This window comes from Mastigoproctus giganteus, chromosome 1 (genome assembly GCF_048544385.1).
Source record: "Mastigoproctus giganteus isolate SK-2022 chromosome 1, ASM4854438v1, whole genome shotgun sequence".
Taxonomy (NCBI): domain Eukaryota; kingdom Metazoa; phylum Arthropoda; class Arachnida; order Uropygi; family Thelyphonidae; genus Mastigoproctus; species Mastigoproctus giganteus.
Window position 1 is genome coordinate 89503589 of NC_143575.1, and position 19878 is coordinate 89523466.

General features: G+C 35.7%; 1 protein-coding gene across 1 annotated transcript in view; it reads left to right on the top strand.

Annotated features, from left to right (window-relative positions):
• Cul2 (cullin 2) overlaps positions 1-19878 on the top strand; it is a 388410-nt gene that overhangs the window by 65430 nt on the left and 303102 nt on the right. Inside the window, exons 3-4 of the mRNA XM_090373712.1 lie at positions 1831-1919; positions 13897-13973. The gene's annotated coding sequence lies outside the window, so the exon portion shown is untranslated. The remainder of the gene's footprint in view (positions 1-1830; positions 1920-13896; positions 13974-19878) is intronic.

Here is a 19878-nt window from a genome sequence, read left to right on the forward strand (position 1 = left end):
GTCACAAAAGAACTGGATGCAGGGAATAACTTTGATATTATATACTTGGATCTTAGAAAGGCTTTTGATACTGTTGCACATGGAAGACTGCTACACAAATTGGAGCAGTGTGACATTGGAGGCAAATTGCTGCTATGGATAAAGGGGTGGTTGAGGGGGAGAAGACAGAGAGTAGTAATCAATGGACACTACTCATCGTGGACTAATGTTATTAGTGGGGTCCCTCGGGGCTCAGTGTTGGGTCCATTATTGTTTTCTGTATTTATAAATGATATTGATGATGGTATATCAAGCTTAATGTCCAAGTTTGCAGATGATACAAAGGTTGGCAGGGTTGTCAAGGACACTACTGACACTATGCTGCTGCAACAGGATCTGGAAAGGTTGAGCAGATGGGCTGAGAGGTGGCAAATGAAGTTTAACATTGACAAATGTGAAGTACTACACATGGGAAACAGCAATCCCAGAGCAACGTATCAACTCTGTGGTACTACACTGACAGTGGTAGAGAATGAAAGGGACTTGGGGGTGATTGTGCAGGCAGATATGAAGTTCTCTGAGCAGTGCAGACGGGCTGCAAGAGTAGCTCATGGAGTATTGTCAATGATATACAGGAATTTTTCCAGCAGGGATAAGGAGGTGATTATTCCATTGTATAAGGCAATGGTCAGGCCACACCTAGAGTACTGTATACAGGTCTGGAGGCCTCATTTCAAGAAGGATGTAGAGCTGCTGGAACGAGTACAGAGAAGGGCAACAAGATTAGTGAATGGAACAAACGGGTGCTCTTACGAAGAAAGGCTTAAGTTTTGCAAATTACAGTGTCTGGAGACTAGGCACCAGCGAGGTGATCTGATAGAGGTGTATAAAGCCTTGAATGGTTTAAGCATGCTCAATGCTGATGGGATTCTTCCTCTAGCTCAGAAAAATCACCTGAGAGGGCATAAATTCAAATTGAGGAAAGACAGATGTAGGATAGACGTGCGGAAATTTGCCTTTAGCCAGCGGGTGGTTGGTTGGTGGAACAGACTGCCATCCCTTGTGGTGGAGGTTGATAGCCTAAATAAGTTTAAGGCTCAGCTGGACAGGTATTTTGAACGAACAGAGGGGTGAAGTGGAAGTGGGTTTTTTTTTTTTTTTTTTTTGGCTGATGCTGCATAAGCTTGCTTTCTTGCATCAAATGCCTCTACTAATGCTAATGCTAATATATTTAAAAGCAAATTTGAAGTTATATACAGTGAATACTGTTTTAATGAAAATTGCACTATAATGAATATATTTTTAGGTCCTAGCTAATTTCCCTTATTATTAGTGCTTTGTATTGTCTTGGTTGAAATAGTTTGAATGATAATTTGACAAAAAAAAATTCAGTACAACAAATTTTTTGAATTCCACTTTTGCCTAAAATGTACTAAATATTTACAATAAGAAAAAAAATTATTTTAAAATTATGAATAACATTGTTTGGCCCATATTGGAAATACAACTAAGAAAGCAGTCACTTGAAGGGGGGGAAAATGGAAGTTTTAAAAGAAACAGTAAAAGAAATCAGTATCATACCCTTCATTGCATTTTCCACATTTTTGAATGATTATAGTGGGTGGGTGGGTGTGGATGTAATGAACATATATTTGATTGCACTAAAGTTGAATTTTCATTTAAATATAGTAGTAGTGAAAAGTTAAACATTAAATAAGAAATTGAAATATATGTGAAAGTAACAATATGTACTATACTGTTATTCTGTATTTCTGAAAGTATGGTATTTCTTATAAATAAAATATGTTTTTCTGAATGGCACTCTCTGAACAAATATTTTTACTTTTGTAGGGGCAGCGTATCCACATAGGCCAACTAGGAAGGTATTTTTCACAGGACACCAGTTGCTGGAAACTAGTCTAGTGCCTCACCTAACATTTGTAATACATGTATTTCATTATTTTATTTATTTATTATTGATTTCAAAGTTGATATTTAAGTAAATTAAAATGGATTTTATATTACTTATATATATATATATATATATATATATATATATATATATAGAAAAGTGCCGCAGAATTTATATAAATAATAATTCTTTTGGAGAAATTTCCAGCCATATTCTTCAGAATGAAATTTTGGTACAATAAAATGATTTGTTCACTCGCAAGAATTTCATTGTTACAGGATTTTACTGTATGTAGATTATTTAATTCGAGGACTGGTGCGAGATTTTATGTTCACAGTGCGAACTTTCCATAACTGCCACTAGTGGTGCTCTCTGTGATCACTACTGAGCAGATTCTTTGCACATGCCAGTAATTGTCAGCCTAGTGTTGCATGAAGAGTTTTTTTTTTTTTTTTTTTTTTTTAGCTGTATGTCACTCACTGATGATCGTTTTGAAGCAAGTACAGTGGACTTTCAGAACAATGGCACCTTCAGGGATTCAAGATGCTGTTATTTCAATTTTTCCATTATCTAGAAAGTTTTATTTTTAATGTATTTAATGCCGAAATAATGAGGCCAAACAAGAAATAGAGAGATTAAGAATGCAGTTTTATTAACTGCACAACATAAAAAACATAAACATGTTGACGATCCAATGTTGTATTCTGCCATTAATACGCTTCTGCTTACACCCCGTTCTATTTTCTTTATTATATCAAGTTTAGTCTGCATGTGTAGCATACTGATATCGTCACTGTCCTCCCCACACCGGGTGGAAAAGGCCCGGGTTCAAATCCCTTCAACGATGCAAGGAACTTTTAGACTTTTTTTCATTCCACAATTGAGTTAGTGGGTCTCAGGTGTAGATAGCAAAATTTTTTCCCCCAGAAACTAGGGTTTTTCGTCCAGCAAAATAGGCAAATTGAGCAGAGAACACATGTAATTTACAGACACAATACACATGGGTATATGAATTAACTTTCTAGGCAACCCTAATGTAATAGTTTGGATTATATCGAGGACGCCTCCGTAGCCAGGTGGGAAGGAGCAGCAGTGTGTAGCACACGCTTCTTGATTAGACCGGGCTTCGAGCCCGTCACCACCAAATACGGAAGATGCGGAAAGGTCAGGGAATGACCACCACATATCCCCGGAGCAATATGGCCTTAGTTGCTAATGCTCCTAAAAACCAAATAACAAACAAAACAAATTGGATTATATCGAGCTTGTCACTAAGATTTAATGTTGTTCTTTCCTTCTCTGTACGAGGTGTATTAACTTTAGGAGTTTAATTTCAAATAAATGTAAAACAGCCGTATAATCCGTGATGTCAGTACAAAATTCACTTTGAAAATGGTGAATGTAAACAAATGCAGTAATCACGTGACTTGCCATTTTCTTTTTTCGGCACTGCAAGACATCTGCGCTGTATGTATATTTATGATCTCGCTGTGCCGTTATTTGGGGTGCTGCTATTTCAACAGTCTTCTGTATCATGTCAGACCTACAGATTGAACAACGATGTGTGATTCGTTATTGTGTCAGACACAATAACGGAAACAGTTAAAGAGATGAATGAAACATATGGTATTGAGTGTCTTGATAGGACTGCCATATTTAACCCTTTGCCTGTCCACATATATTTTGCATGTACTAAGCCAAAGTTCATTTGAAATAGTTGGGTTATCTATAACAAGTTTTACTCAAATAAAACAATCCAGCTAGCAGCATTTTCAAAAGCTGTTACGCTGTCTCTGCTGGGTACGGCCGAAAAAAGTTCTATAAATAAACCAATTAAAAAGGCCCACACAATACGAAATATACCAAGAAGAGAAGATGGAAAACTTGTTCGGAGAAAGTGTCATTGTTGTTACACAAAAATCATATCGAAGGAAAATCGCAAAGAAGCAATGAAAAAATCTAAACAAGTCTCAACAGAATGTGTCAAATGTGACAAACCATTTTGCCTATCTTGTTTCAATGAATACCATAAATAATATTATGTAGTGTATTGAATGAGAAATAAAAGCTACTTTATTTATATTTGTGCGTTTTTTATATATTTAGTAACTCCACCATATTATTTCAGATAATTCACATTCTTGCGCTTTGTGAATCAGATGTGATGCACACTGAGTTGGAAGACATAAACTATAACACGTTTAGATCGAAAAACTGAGTAAGTTTTGGAAGTTTATCGAAAATCTATTGTATTTAAAACTCCAGTAAGTGTGTATCACATGCGATGCACAAGTGTATAGAAAATATGTCATGTGTATCACATGTGATGCACAGGACAGGCAAAGGGTTAAATGGCACAAGTGATTCAGTGAAAGCCATGAGTCTGTTGTAGATGACCCAAGACCTGGTCAGCCTTCCTCCTCAGCTCCTGAGCAAATTGCAAAAGCCCAGGAAATCTTGGGTGAAGACAGGTATAATTTACCTGTCTTCACCAAATACTTTATACTTTGAATTAGCTGTTAGAATGTCCATTTCATACAGTAGATTCACAATATTATGAAAAATCACCCGAAATTTTGCAAATCTGTGCCCACTGGATTCCACACAATTTGGCTCCAGAACAAAAACAGCCAAGAGTAGGCTTGTTCAAAGAAATGCTTAAACATTTTGAAACAAAGGGTCAAAACTTCTTAAATCAAATAGTGACTTGTGATGAAACTTGGATTTTTCACTATGATCCAGAGACAAAGCAACAGTCGAGTGAGTGGAAGCATTCTGATTCACCAAGACCTAAGAAATTTCGAGCTTCCCATTCAGCTGACAAACAAATGGTTCTTGTGTTTTTTGATATAAAAGGCACATTTTTGTTACAACATCTCTGTTACACATTTTGTGCCTCATGCAACAGCTATGAATAAGGAAACATACTCTGAGGTTCTCAGAGTCAAACTTCACCGTGCAATTCAAGCATCAAGAACTTTCTGGTGTGAAGTGATTTCTCCATCAAGATAATGCCAGCCCCCATACTGCTAATATTGTGCAGCCAGTGATCACTGCCATGGGTACCAACATCTCTGTTACACATTTTGTGCCTCGTGCAACAGCTATGAATAAGGAAGCATACTCTGAGGTTCTCAGAGTCAAACTTCACCGTGCAATTCAAGCATCAAGAACTTTCTGGTGTGAAGTGATTTCTCCATCAAGATAATGCCAGCCCCCATACTGCTAATATTGTGCAGCCAGTGATCATTGCCATGGGTACTGAGGTTCTGCCACATCCCCCTTTGTTCACTGTACTTAGCCCTGTGCGATTTCTTCCTGTTTCCGCATCTGAAGAAAGCTCTGAAAGGCAAGTGTTTTGCGTCCAACAATGATGCTCTCAGAGCCACAACAGAAGCACTTCTCAGTCTTTCGAAAAATACTTTACAAGAAGCACTTAATGTGTGGGTATGTGATGGTGGTGAAAATGTGTAAAGTTCAAGGGAGAGTATTTCGAGAAGGAGAAATCCACAGAAGGTTCAGATGATAGCAATTAAATGAGATCTTGCACCAGTTTGCGAATTTAGTGATTACCCCTCGTCTATATATATACACACACACACAGCAATACCCCGCTTAGCACGACTTCAAACAGCACGGGTTTTAACACGGTTTTCGATTAAGTCTGCGACTAGGCCTTTGGTATCGGGTTCCATAATAGTCATAAAGTTTATTGTTTTATGACTATAATGTTCCATCGCCCCGAAAGCTCCTGTTTGTTTATATTTTATATCTTAACTTATAATAAATTTATTAGTTTTTCAGAGGAAGCAATAAACTTTATGACTAAGTTTATTGCTCGAAAATTTTAAGTCGAAAATTTACAGTAATTGCCTAGACATGTACTTCACATATATGCTGCATTGTCATAGCCTAGGTATGCATACATATATGCTGCGGTGCCAACTCTATTGTCTCACATGCACATGTGCCAATAGCTCTCCTCAGGCAGTCAGCGACAACAGTGTTCAGTGTTCCATCTTGATGAGACAAGGTAATAGCTTTTCAGACTTTTTATTTCACAATTTATTTTTTAACCCTTTAAATACGAAACAACAATGAGTCAAAAAAGGAAAAGTAATGAAAGCGGTGGAGCTACTAAACATAAATGGCTTACATTAGAAAAAAAACTTGATATTATTGCTATGAAGATGGTGCATTGTATGCTAAAATTGCGCATGAAAATGGAATGAATGGAACCAAGCATCAGTGTGGATGATTATTTGAAAGAAGGATCATTATAAAGAGCAGGGAATTTCTACAGCATCTTACATGAGGAAAGTGATAATTAAGCAAACAAGTTCGCTATTGATTAATATGGAACGTCTTTTATTGATATGGATAGAAGATTGTAATCAAAAGAGAATTCCTCTGAGTCAAAACATCATTCAAGCGGAAGCCATGAGCCTTTATAACATGCTGAAGGAAAAAGAAGAAAATGAAGAGGAAGAGACAAAAGAAATATTTACAGCCAGTCGTGGTTGATTTTTCAGATTTAAAAACAGTGTTGGGCTTCACAATGTTCATATCTCAGGTGAAAGTGCAAGTGCAAACAAAGAGACTGCTGCAAGATTTCCCAGTGAATTGAAAGACATCATTGAGGAAGGTGGCTACAAGGACGAACAAATTTTCAATGTCGATGAAACTTTTCAATGTCCACTGTTCTGGAAAAAAATGCCCTCACGAACTTTTTTAGCTGAAAATGAAAAGGCCTAACCTGGATATAAAGCATCAAAAGATCGTTTAACAACTTTTGTTGGGTGGAAACTCATCTGGGGATTTTAAATTGAAGCGTCTGCTCGTGTTCAGAGCAGAAAACCCAAGAGCTCTAAAGGGTTGCATAAAAAGCACATTACCCATAATTTGGCGATCCAATAAGAAAGCATGGATTACAAGAGAATTGTTTACAGAACGGTTCACAAATTATTTTTGTCAAATGGTTGAACGTTACTGCAAAGATGAAGGGATGGAGTTCAAAATTTTGTTGCTTTTAGACAATGCACCAGGCCATCCACCTGTAATTTCTGATCTCAATGAAAATATAAAAATATGCTTTCTTCCACTTAACACAACATCTCTCTTACAACCCATGGATCAAGGTGTAATTGCTACATTCAAGGCATATTATCTATGGCAAACTTTTTCCCAAGCGATTGAAACTTCGACAGGAGTGGGATCATCATCTTTACAAACATTTTGGAAAAATTCCAAAATCAGGAATGCGAGTGAAAATATATTTGCATCTTGGCTAGAAATCACTGCCAACAACATGCGTTCTGTTTGGCAGCATGTTTTGCCCCATTTGGCAAATGATTTCACTGGTTTTGAATTGCAAGTTCAGACAATTGCCGAAGACATTGCGAAGATCGGAAAAGACTTGGGGTTCGAAACTTGGGACACTGCTAAGGTACATGACTGCATTGACTCACATGCAAATGACTTAGATGATGCAACTTTCATTAAAATTGATGAGCAAACTGCATATGAAGAAGAGGAAAACAATTCTGAAGTAGATAACACTGAACTGGCATAAAAAGAATTTTCAACAGAAGAATTGGAGAAAGTTTTTCAGGGAGTTGACATGGCCTGCAAGGCGATTATAAATAGAGGTTCGAATGTTGAATGTAGCATCAAGATACGGCAAATTTTACAAGATGGGATTCGATGCTACAATGACATGTACGCTGAGAAAAAGAAGAGACGACTTCACCAGACTTCATTATTGAAATACCTAAATAAACAGTAAAGCTTTTTTCTCATATCTCATGATGTTACCTTTTCATTAATAAAATTTTTGTAAATATTCTTTTATTTCAAATCCTTTTAATTGGCTATCAAGTGCAAATTGTTTATAGATTTATTATAATTTGTTTATAGACTATTTCTCTGGTACACTTTGAATTAAATCCCATTATAATTATACCTCAATCAACACGGTTTCACATAACACGGAACAGTTTCGGTACCATTTATCAGTGCTATATGGGGTATTGCTGTGTGTGTGTATATATACACTGCTGCAACTGATGTTAGCTTTTCTTCTATTTTTTTCTTATTTATTTTAATATATATATTTTTCCTTATTTTTAATATATATTTTGATTACTTTTTATTTCTTTATTTAATTTTGGATTAATTGGATTATATTTACATGGGGGTAGCTTGACGATGTGCTAACGCTGTGTTTGTACTACCATATAGCCTAATTTGTTTCTATATATTTTAAGTTCAACTATTGTTTTGTCAGTGGTGTGGTTTGGCCATGCGAGTACTAGGCTTTCTGTTTTATTATTTTTCGCTGCATAAGGACCACCGCTGTGCAAATCTATTGCATCAACGGTCTGATCTTAGTATCATTCCATTGTTGCATGGGATTTGTTTAGCATTCAAAATGCAGTTATTCCCTGACTATTATTGGCTTCGTGGTCCTCTGTCGAGATGGGACATAATGGTCAGTCTATTTTATTTCATTTCATTTTATTAATTATTATTTTCAATTTATTTGGTCATGTAATGTTGTTAGTTTACGTTTCCACCTTAGTAAGATTTCACATAATTCGGAAACGGGTGCCATCAAGGGGACACTGCTAAATTTCTTTTAATTGGCTTAATTTTCTAAATTATTTTAGGAATGTTGCTTCAACACTACCCTCTTCTTCTTTATCCCCCCTATATATTTTTCTGTTATTGTTATTGTTATTTTTGTTATTTTATTTGGTCGAGTTCTTTTTCACTCTGCTGGTTTGCCATGCTGCTGGCAAATATCCTATTTTAGCTTATTATAAGCAACATGTAGTGGATTGTGCTTTTCTGCTGCCACTGATGTTAGCTTTTCTACTTATTTATTTTAATATATATATTTTTCCTTATTTTTAATATATATTTTGATTACTTTTTATCTCTTTATTTAATTTTGGATTATATATATATATATATATGTATTTTTTTAAAATTTATTTATTTTTTAAAATTTATATACATAAATGTATAAGCAGAAATATATACCATGCATACTTTTGAAATTCTGCATATATTGATATTCTGCACTTCAAGAAACTTGGATTAAACCCAAAAATGGAAGTGACTGATAGTACCTTTTGAACGTGTGTGTTTTTTACTCCGAAAGCCTGAAATGTGGTTTTAAAAAAAGGGAGAGATTTATCAATTCACATTTGGTAAAAGGAAATTGATAAATCTTTGGTTTTTATATCATTTCTGTTATCTGATTGAAGGACTGTATATCAAGACATCTCACTTATCAGATTTTTACTGCTGTGATACAGTAAATTCTAGAATTTAACAGTTTGCATTGGTAAAAGCCTGTTTTGATAATCATTTTTGTGATTTCTTTTTTCATTATAACTGTAGTGCTGCCTATTATGTGTTCCAAACATAGTTACTCAGGCAACTTTGTGGGGATAGTAGATATATCTCCCAGTCATGCACTTGTTTAAAAATCAAAAAAGTAAACGAAGCAAGAAATTATCATTGCTTGTCTTGACAAACTGTCTGATTATCACTTTTCCAATATTTAAACAAGGAAATAGGAAGGATGTGTTTCCTATCCCCAAAAGATTGTTGGTATCAGTGCACAAAGAGGAGAAATGATAATTTTCTGGTGCATTTACTTTTGTGATTTTTCAACAAGAACATAGGTGGGATATATCTCCTATCCCCACAAGGTTGTCTGTGTTGCACTGCATTCTAAATACAGTAGATTACTCAGATAAACTTGTGTAGATAACAGACATATCTCCCTTGTGCTCTTGTTAAAAAATCAACAAAAAAATTAGGTGAATGAACTATTGAAGTGGAATGTATTTTAATATTTTAGGCTTTTACCAGTTTACTGTCCGAAAATCCAAATTTCAAGCTTTTACAGTGATAAACAGAAATATATATGTATCAATTTTTAAATTCCACACTCTTCAGGATTTTATAAATATGAAAATGGAAGGCAGTAATACTTTCACATTGATATATGTTCATAAATTTTGAGAACTAAGTTTTGTTTCATGAAATGAGAAATGATACATGAACATGTTATTTTCATTGAAAATTTGTCACAAAATTTTCAAATTTTTCTTTAAAAAATAAAATATTACATGTGATAACTAATGCAATCCATTAACTGAAGATCAAAATTCAAAAAAATCAAACCTTTTTCCAGAAATAAAAAAGAAATGTAACACCTCTCAGGTATCACATGACCACTTCTGGATTAACTTGTCAATGGTTGCAATCCCTTTTGACCAAAGAATTTCACATACTACTTTTATCTTCACTGCTTCTGTGATTTTTACCTTATACAGTACAGAATGGCACACGATGGGACATCATATAGGGCATAGTTGGTCTTCATAGTGCAGTACCATTTTCACAAGTAGTGAAAATCAGTTGAGAAATGGAACCATAAGTCTGCATACTTTAGTTGTGTTTGAGTTAAAAAGGCCATGGAAGTTATTATTATCAGTGAAAGAAGCAGCTTGCTATCAATTGGTGTGTGTTGCAGAAGTGATTATGCTGAATACAACCTGAGTTTTATAGTTTCTCATTCAGTTCTAGAGGCTTATTTTTAATATACAGTAGAGCATTGATAATTCGAACTAATTGGGAATGGGAGTAGTTTGTACTTTCAATCATCTTAAAATATCCAAGCCATGTGGTGCATAATATATGGTGTATGTTGACTAAAACATCTTATAAAACAGTGTATTCTTCAGATTTGTTTGGATTTTCAAACTTTTCAAAAATATTGTTCCAGAGATTGAAAAAAAAAAAAAAAAAAAGTTAGTAAGTTTAGAAATAAAACACTTAAGTTGTACTTACTTATTTTTATTTTAACGAAAAAAAAAAAAAAAAAAAAAAATGATTAACAAAAAAAAATCGAACTTTCAGCCACAATGACACATATGTGCCTTTAACGAAAATAATTACTTATTTTTGCTGTACTATTTTCGAAATTCGTTTCTTTGCTGCCAGATTTCTCACTCCTTTCAGCAAGAGTAGTCGAGTTGGACAGCATTCATTTTTTTGATCATTTGTCGATTCAACATTCAGTTTATTTGTCGATTTTTGCGCATCATTTAATTTTGTTAATTGGTAAGGTAATAAAAGTGTGAATCTGTGCTTTATATCTTCATTTTTATAGCCTCTGGATAATATTCCTCCAATTTTTGCTTATTAGAATTGCTGTTTAATAGAAACAAAATTCAATTTGCAAACATGAACACAATAACTAGCACTTACTGTAATTATTTTATGGCACCAGCATAAAAAATAAATAAATGCTGACTCATTCAGATTTTTGGCGCTTTACTGTAATATACTTTTAATACACTAGGGGCTCATATCTGGTGAGTATGGGTTTGGCACACCCAGGGTCCTGAGCTGGATATCATCAATCTTCTCTTTCTTGGTGATTCCCTTCTACTTCTGACTCTTGTTTTCTCTCTCTCTCTCTCAGGGTAATACAGAAATTTTTTTTTTTTTTTCCCCTTTTGGCTGGTGCAGCATAAGCCTCATGCTTCCTTGTGCCATATAGCTAATAATAATAATAATTTTACTTGATAATACTGTGATTTACTTTAACCCTTTGCAATCTGATGTTGCAGCAACAGTGCCCATTGGCATTTCCAATTATGAAATTTGTTTCTTGCTGTGCTGGTGCAATTATTTTACTACCATCTATGTACATTTCATATAAATAATCTGAAGAGCTAAATCAATGTTTAATGATGTTTATATTAAATTGTTGATGACAGGAGGCTTTTATGTTTTTTTTTAGTCCTCTTTCAGTCAGACATTGTGCTGCTGCCAATATCAGCATTCCCAATTACAAAATTAATTTTTCCAGTGTACTGGAGCTGCAGTGCATAGCACACACTTCTTGATTAGACCGGGGTTTGAGCCCGTCACCACCAAATACGGAGGATGCGGAAAGGTTAGAGAATGACCACCGCATATCCCGGAGCAATATGGCCTTAGTTGCTAATGCTCCTAAAAACCAAATAACAAACAAACAAACATCCAGTGTACTGCCATCTATTTATACTTCATGTAATAAATCATATTACATCTATTTATAAATCATAACAAAAAACTAAATTTATATTTATATTCAATTACTAATGGCAGATGTGTGTGCGTTTTATTTTTGTCTTGTCTTCTAGTCTAGATGTCTCAACTGGTATAACCATCAGCCTTTCCAATTATGAAATTTGTTTTCCCAGTGTGCTGGCTTAATTACTGTACTGCCATCCATTTATCTTCATATAAACAATCTGAAAAACTAAATCGATGCTTGTATTCAATTGTTGATAGCAGGTTTTTTTTTTTTTTTTTTTTTTGCCCTGCTCAAGTTCGATGTGCAAACCTGCAGTTAGAAGTAATAAAATAACTTATTTCTGTTTTTAACAAAATAGTATAAGTTACTTTGTGATGTGCCTTCAGGATCTTGTAATGGCCTTGCCTTTCTGATGACAAAATTGAGATATTGTTAGATCCGTTATGAAGAAATTGAGTGTAAAAAATAGGAAACTTACAAATAAGATACTTTACAACTGTTCCATATGGAGTGACTCAGTTTTGGTTCAGTAAATGAACTAAAAGAGTTTTTTAGTGTTATTATCAACATGGGATTAAATAAAATTCTGATATAAAGAAATATTGGTCTGAAGAATGGACATACAGAATTCAATTTTTCAAAAATGTATTGAGTAGAAAGAGATTTCGGCAGTTATTTTGGATGTGGTATTCCTGTGTCCACCTACCAAAGGACAAACCAAAGGAATTCAGAGTAGATGCTCTTAAAGTAAAAAAATATTTTTATCTGGATGGAAAGTTTTTTCCATCCAGATAAAATATTTTCTTCTGTGAATATTTTCTTCCAGGAATAAATATTACTTTTAATCTGGCGTGATAGCTCATGTTTACCCAAAAAGAAATAACTTTTTGAACATCACATATCAGCTAGTCATTCGCTTGGACTGCCCGGGGAAGATAGTGAAAATAATGCCGCCTTGCAAAGGATTAAACATCAGTATTAAAACTTCATTGATATGTATATTTTATAATTCTGATTGACCTGTTTTCCAGGATTACCATGTATTCCAACATATACATCTGCCTTTGAAGCACAAAAAAATCATCTAAAATTTTAAGGTTGGCTTAAAAGTACATGCTTAGTATTGGAAAGACATGAATTAATACCAATATATTTACAGTTTATGATACAAATATACATTATAACTCTCATATTAAAGAGTTTGTTCACCTTCATCAGATGAAAACAATTAACAATTCTTGTAATTTACTGAGTTATATTTGCAGGTTTACTTTTTGAGTTCTTGAAAAAGTATGCCTTTGAAATTGTCAGTTTCTTGTGGCAGATTCCTCCAAGTTGAGGTATTATTTACAGAGAAACCAATTTGCAAAACAGTACTAAACAGGCAACAGACCTTCCCATATAGCTTCATTTTACATTGCCACCTTTGCCTCTGTTTTGCTTTCATGACCCACATAAAGATGTATTGTACATGCCTACCATTTTCTTTATAGTTTACTGTTCAGTGTAATAAAATGTAACAATGTAAACTTTTAAAAGAATGAGTATCATTATGCATGATGCAAAAGATGACTGTAAAAAAGCGGCTCAACTTATATGGCCAATTTGTTATTAAGTATAAATTTAAGCCAAAAAATAGAAGTAGACTTATATGCCTCATCAACTCATTTTCCTGAATTTATGCTAAATAAAATTGTCCATTGGATATCTTGTTTTTAGCTAAATATGCTATTTTTGTTTTTATGGATTTTATGGAGTTTTGATAATTAAGTGTTTTAAAAAATTTTATAAATATAAATATCCTACAGCTTGTCAGAGTTGTATTTTTAAAAAAGGTATTTTTAAATCTTGATTTCAAAAATTGAAAGTTTTTTTATAGTGTTTTCTTTTCTTCCTGTAGATGGAGCCTTAGGTCAGGAACTAAGCTTTTGCTATAGAATGAGTCACCCTGTTTCAAAGTTCATTGACTATTGATAGGTAATAGTTGGGTTGGATTTTTAATGAATATATACTTATTATAAATTTCGGCGTAGGTAAAGGAAGCCAGCACAAGAACTACGGCAAACTTTGAGAAACTTACCAGACAAACACGTTTCCTGCTACTGTAGTTTCTCCATTCTCAGTAAACAGACAGTGCCTGTTATCGGTAGTTGCAGTAGAAGTCGATAAGATGTATTGATTAATTTTTTCTCATTATTAAAAGCAGATTATTGGAGTTCATGAGTGTAATGCCTTTGCAGCTGATATTTACTTACGGGTACACCCTCCATACTGCCTCAGTCTTAGGGTGTTTATCCACCCCCTGCCAACCATTCCTGCTGTTTTAAAATAGGAAAACTACTTCTTCTACAGATGGTGCATCTTATCAGTAGTGGCAGTAGAAGTTGCTTTCCTATTTTAAAACAGTGCAAAGGGGGAGGAAATGCCCTAAGACATGCATTCTGGAGAGTGTACCTGTAAGTAAATTTCAGCCCATTCATGAACTCCAATAGTCTGCTTTTAATAATTAGAAAAACTAATCAATACATCATTATCAAGGCGCCTCCATAGCCAGGTGGGCAAGAGCAGCAGTGCATAGCACACGCTTCTTGATTAGACCGGGGTTCGAGCCCGTGATCACCAAATACGGAGGATGCATAAAGGTCAGGGAATGACCACCGCATATCTCCTGAGCAATATAGCTTTAGTTGCTAATGCTCCTTAAAACCAAATAACAAACAACATCATTATCAACTTCTAATGCTGCTACCAATAACATGCACCTCTATTTACTGAGAATTGCAGGGAGAAACTGCTGTAGCGGGAAACGAGTTCGTCTGGTGAGTTTCCTGAAGTTTGCTGTGGTTCTCGTGTTGGCTTTTTTTACCTTAGCCTAAATTTTATTTGTTTAAATGGTATACATTACTTTATATGAAAAAAAATATATATTTTTTTTTAATCAGGATACTAACTGTTACTGCTTATAGTGAGTCCACAAATAAAAAAAATTGTAGAGAATTTTTCTGACAGATTGAATTGCACAAGTTTAAAAATTTATAAACACATTTATGTATGGCCAGACATTTCAATCTCTTCTCAGACCTAATCTGCTTAGTATTATAACTAAAGTATTGAAAACACTTTTATATTAGATGTCTTATTCTTCTAGGTTAGAACAAAGCAAAACGAATATGCAGTAACAAGTTATTCTCCTTTGGTTGAATATTGTAACCATATTATTTGCAAGTACAGTCCATTCGGGTTATTTGGGACACATCGGGACTAGTGCATTTTGGCCCGATTAAGCGGCTGCCCCAATTTTCCAAAGTTTCACGTAAATAGTTAAAAATACAATGTATCCCACCTTTACAATTGGTTCACTGCAATCAAATCACGTTACAACGAACTCAACATAGTACAGTACCATTCACTATACAATGTGCAGTAAGCACCGGTCATTGTGATCACGTTTGTGAATTGAATTTTAATTCTATTAAACAGCGATTCTAATTAGTGAAAATAGGAGGAATATTATCCACAGGCTATAAAAGCAAAGATATATTAAGCAAAAATAAATTTACCCTTTATTACCTTACCAATTAAAAAATTAAATGATACGTGAAAATCGGAAGAATATACGTGATAATCGGAATAATTAATACGTACTGTAATATGTACATACGAACTAGTTGACATTTCTGTTCGCTGACATTTGTGGGTGGGGGTCAAAATTTAAAACAGTAAAAAGATAAGCAATCAATAACAAAGAACACGGCACACACACAAATTGCAAGTAACACAATATGCGCAAGTAAGAACGGAGTAACGAGTTACAAAACTTTAAAAATAGGAATGAAGAGAAGATCTGAAAATTAATTTTTTTATATGATTGAAGATTTCATGGAAGTGTAAACACATTTCATCATAATAACCCACAGAATTCCAGCTGTCGGTATTATCACAAATTCAGTAAGATCGAGTTTACTGTCTGTTTATGATAGATTTCACTAACAGAAAAGCCCAATAAACAGGTGACTGCTAATTGTTTTATGGTTGTGACCTCCAGAATTTCGGCCGAACCACATGGTACCGTCGGAGACAATCGTAGGGTAATCTCCAGTGCTGTGGTCTCCTGCCCCGATTAAACGGCATGCTGTCCCAATTAAGCGAAGAAAACCCTGGCTATTTTCTTGATTGGTTTCTGTTTTTTAAGATTTGCCCAAAATAAATGGCTGCTCCGATTAACCGGTGGCCCAAATAACCGGAATCCCCTGTATAAACTTAGACTCTTGTTTTGAAGTTGACAGCAATTGGATGAGTTATTAGCATTAGTAAAGGCATATGATGCAAAAAAGTAAGCTTATACAGCATCAGCCAAAAAAAAAAAACCCTTCTCATTTCATCCATCTACTCACTCCAAATGTTTGTCTAGTTCTGCCTTGAATCTATTTAAGCTATCAACTTCTACAATGACAGATGGAAGTTTGTTCCAGCAATCAACCACCCACTGGCTAAAGGCAAACTTCCGCAAATCTATCCTACAACGGTCTTTCCTCAATTTGAATTTTTGCCATCTCATGCGATTATTCTGAGCAAGAGGAAGAATCCCATCAGCATTGAGCATGCTCAAACCATTCAAGGCTTTATACACTTCAATCAGATCACCTCGCAGCAGACATTGTAATTTGCAAAACTTAAGCCTCTCTTCGTAAGAGCAATCCTTCATTCCATTCACTAATCTTATTGCTCTTCTCTGTACTCGTTCCAACAGTTCTACATCTTCTTAAAACGAGGCCTCCAGACCTGTATACAGTACTCAAGATGTAGCCTGACCATTGCCTTATACAAGGGGATAATCACCTCCTTATCCCTGCTAGAAAAATTCCTGTATATCATTGACAAGACACCATGAGCTACTCTTGCAGATCATCTGCACTGCTCAGAAGACTTCATATCTGATTGTACAATTACTCCCAGGTCCTTTTCGTTCTCTACCACTGTCAGTGGTAGTACCATACAGTTGATACGTTACTGTGGGTGGCCCAAATAACCCTGTGGGGTTAAAAGGTAAATTGCGGCCATTATCAACCCACTGCAGGACAGAAGCCTCCTGAATAATTCATGTTGAGGGAAATGGACCATAATCTACTATGCTGGTCTAGTGTGTGGCAGATTGACCATATTTAGCAGTCAGGGGCTTGAACCCTGGTCTACTCAAAGAGCATGTGCTACTTCACTCCCTCTCCTGATCACTCGGCTACGGAGGCCTTAAAGGTAAACAGCAGCCATTATCAACCAACGGTTGGATGGACGCCTCCTAAACAATTCATATTGAGGGAAATGGACCATAAACTGCCACCCTGGTTCAGTGCTGGTTGGCAGATCCACTGTATTTTAGCAGCCAGCAGCATGAAACGCGGTCTACTCAAAGAGCGTGTGCCACTGCACTCCCGCTCCTGACCACTCGGGTTTAAATCTGGGGTTACTGCTTCCCATATGCAGTACTTTATGTTTATCAATGTAAAACTTCGGTTGCCACCTCTCAGCCCATCTGCTCAACTTTTCTAGATCCTGTTGCAGTATCATACTGTCATTAGTGTCATTGACAACCCCTGCCAACCTTCATATCGTCTGCAAACTTAGACATTAAGCCTGATATACCATCATCATATCATTAATAAATACAGAAAACAACAATGTACCTAGCACTGTACTCCGGGGGACTCCACTAATAACATTAGTCCACAAAGAGCAGTGTCCATTGATTACCACTCTGTCTTCTCCCACTCAACCATCCCTTTATCCATAGCAGAAATTTGCCTCCAATGCCACACTGCTCCAATTTGTGCAGTAGTCTTCCATGTGCAACAATATCAAGAGCTTTTCTGAAATCCAAATATATGATATCAAAATTATTCTTTGCATCCAGTTCCTTTGTGACCACAGTATCCAATCAAATTGGTCAGACAAGACAAGAATGCTGTAAGTGAAGACTTGTCTAGATGATCCTGCAGTGCTTCTTTAACCAGTTAACCATTAATTTCCCTGAAACATAAGTTAAACTAACGGGTTTGTTAATTACTTGTGTCACCCTTTGATCCTCCTGGGGATGTGCAAATGTGAATTGGGGTCACATTTGCACATCTCCAGTCCATGGGTACCTCCACTGAGTCCAAGGAAGCTCTCATAATTATGGCTAAGGGTTTGCTTACTTCCTTTGCTGCCTCCTTTAATAGAACTGGATAGATCCCTTCCACCCCAGGTGGCTCTCTTATGTTTATTTTTGACAATTTTTCCTCGACTTTCCTTTCAGTTATTACAAAATCATCTAGATCACTGCCAGAGTTTAACTCACCTATGGCATTACCCTCCCTGAATAACTCCTCATGTGTGAATGTAGATGCAAAATACTCATTTAGTTTGTTAGCTACCTGAGCAGGATCATCAACAGTTGAACCATCGTTATCAAGTGAACCAATCTGATTCATTCCTTTTCTTCTAGAGTTTACATAAGTATAGAACTCTTTGCTGTTCTTCTTGCATTCTTTGCCAAAGATTTCTCGTAATCTGCCTAACCTCCTTTGTGACAGACCAGCTTATATGTATCCCATGCGTTTTTCTTCTCTTCCACATGTCTCATTAGTTCATCTGACATCCATTTAGGCCTAAACCTTGAACAGTATTTCTTAGTTGGTATGATAAGTCTAATAGCTTCCAAGATTAATTCTTTGAATGCTTCCCATTTTGAATTTGCTGATGGTGACATCATCAGTTGGTCCCACCTTATAGAATTTAAATACTGTCGCAGACCACCGTAGTCACCTTTACGAAAGCAAAAACCCTTGCCTTTTCCCCCGATGGTAGTTACCTCTTTGATTAAATCCCACTTGAACACACTGTGATCACTGCTACCTAGTGGTTCCTTTATTTGCAGATTCTTAATGCATGAGGAATCACTACTGATAACCAGATCAAGTGTATTACTCCCTCTAGTTACCTCTTGAACATGCTGCTCTAGAAAACAGTCATCCAATAAATCCATAAAAGCCTTTCTAGTATGTGAGTGACCAACCCTACAAATTCCAGTCAATCTCTGGGAAATTAAAATCCCCCATTATAAGACAATCTTATTTAGTGGCATACTCTATTTCTCTGTACAGTTGTTTATTATACTCCTCAGAGTCATTAGGCCTATAACACACTCCTATTCTCAATTTTGCTGTTCCAGTGCTTATGTCACACCAAACTGACTCGACACTGCTTTGCCCACACACGGCGACTAGCTGTACTTCCTTGGATTTTATGTGTTTCTTAACTAATAGGATAACCTCTCCTCCCTTCCTTTCCTGTCTATCCTTCCTGTACACATTGTACTCCCCAAATTCCATTTCTGTATTCCTTATATCTGTGTGACAGATATAAGGAATGCAGAAATTCCCTGCACCTTGTTTTCCAAGCTGCTGCTCATTCCAATAGAAGCAGTGAAAAGATCACTTTCATGTATCTGATATTCCAACAATATCTGCCTTTGATGTTTTGACCAGCACTTGAAGTTCATCAAATTTATTTACCAAACTCCTAGCATTGATGTACATACAACTATTCCTATTCTTAGCTACCCTAACACAGCCCTTGTATTTACTTGTTCCGCAATGACTGCTAGCAGTCTCTGAAAATCCCCCGCACCTTGTTTTCCAAGCTGCTGCTGCTCATTCCAATAGAAGCAGTGAAAAAATCACTTTCACCTCTGCTAGCAGCTACTATTAATCTATTAGTCCAAGTAGCCCCCCCCCATGCTAGCAGTTTTCCGACCCACCTAACCCTGCCTCGGGGTGCCTCCGTAGCCAGGTGGGAAGTAGCAGCAGTGCGTAACACATGCTTCTTGATTAGACTGGGGTTCAAG